The sequence below is a fragment of the Aquarana catesbeiana genome, linkage group LG01 (genome assembly GCF_042186555.1).
Source record: "Aquarana catesbeiana isolate 2022-GZ linkage group LG01, ASM4218655v1, whole genome shotgun sequence".
Taxonomy (NCBI): Eukaryota; Metazoa; Chordata; class Amphibia; order Anura; family Ranidae; genus Aquarana; species Aquarana catesbeiana.
Window position 1 is genome coordinate 366,785,358 of NC_133324.1, and position 1,503 is coordinate 366,786,860.

The 1,503-nt window shown below is 44.8% G+C and overlaps 1 pseudogene; it reads left to right on the forward strand.

Annotated features, from left to right (window-relative positions):
• Nucleotides 1-1,054: 1,054 nt before the first annotated feature.
• Nucleotides 1,055-1,173, forward strand: LOC141125114 (5S ribosomal RNA; annotated as a pseudogene).
• Nucleotides 1,174-1,503: the final 330 nt, after the last annotated feature.

The window sequence follows — 1,503 nt, forward strand, 5'->3', positions numbered from 1 at the left end:
ATTTGGGTGCGGGGTTCCCCTAATATCCATACAATACAAGACCCAAAAGGCCTAGTAATGGACTGCGTGTGTCGTTTGTCTCACTGATTTTCATCCATATTGCCGACATTACATTAAAGCCGCAAGCAGTTTTAAATGACTTTTATTCCTTTAAAAATGTCATTTTGTGCAGGGACTGTTCTGAGCACGGGAAACACGCACCACTTTACAGGCATACTATAGACACCCCCCAGGTATGATATTTAAAGGAATATTTCACTTTAAGCATCATTAAAATCACTGCTCCCGAAAAAACATCAGTTTTTAAAAATTTTTTTTGCATTGATACATGTCCCCTGGGGCAGGACTCGGGTCCCCAAACCCTTTTTAGGACAATACCATGCAAATTAGCCTATAAAATTAGCACTTTTGATTTCAAACGTTTGAGTCCCATAGACTTCAATGGGGTTCTAAAGTTTGCGCAAATTTTCGGTCCGTTCGCAGGTTCTGGTGCGAACTGAACCGGGGGGTGTTCGGCTCATCCCTACTCAATAGCTCCAAGGTACAACCTGGAGTTCTAAGAGTTCCCGTCACCTCGTTTTCTCTGATCAAATGTTCCTAAGGATCCAGAGAAAAAGAAGTTTTCCTCTCAAGCATTGGACCATCTTTTGGCAAAAAGTGATCATGGTGGTCCCCATGTAAGAGCAGAGCTTGGGGTTTGGTTTAAACCTCTTTTTCACGGTGCCAAATCCGAATGGACATTCTGGATCTCAAAAATTTAAACCTTCTTTAAAACCATGAAGAAGGCTAAAATACTTGGGTCTGATCATAGATACACCCAGAAAAGGGTATTCTTGCCCCAGGCAAAGATCAGCGCCATAAAGGAACTGATTCAGGTGGTCGAAGCAAGATGAATTCTTCTATTCAGCTTTGCATAAGGTTGTTGGGAAAGATGGTGACTTCATTCGAGGCCGTTCCTTATGCTCAGTTTCATTTGAGACTGCTGCAAAACAGTATCCTATCGGCTTGGAACAAAGGGTTCAAGCTCTGGATTCCCAATGTGTCTGACTGCAAAGCCTACGGCCACATCACCCTGAAAACGCCCGATCTTGTCGGATCTTGTCGGCTAAGCAGGGTCAGGCCTGGTTAGTGCCTGGATGGGAGACCGCCTGGAAATACCAGGTTCTGTAGGCTGGGTGAGCTGGAGCCTCAGTTTATGGTTGATAACCAAAAATCTGCAAAGGGGAGAATCCTTTCTTCAGTTACTTGGGAAATGGTAACAACATATGCCAACCTTTTTTTGGGTTGGGGAGCAGTCCTGGAAGAGGCAACTGTCCAAGATAAGCGGCCCAGATCAGAAAGGGCCTTGCCCATTAACATTCTAGAAATTCAGGCAGAGCACTTGGTCCTGAGGGCCTGAACGTTCAGTTTACGGAAGTGTCCTGCCAGCATTCAATCCAACAATACCACAGCAATGGCCTATATTAATCACCAAGGGGGCACAAGAAGTTGTGCATCCCAGAG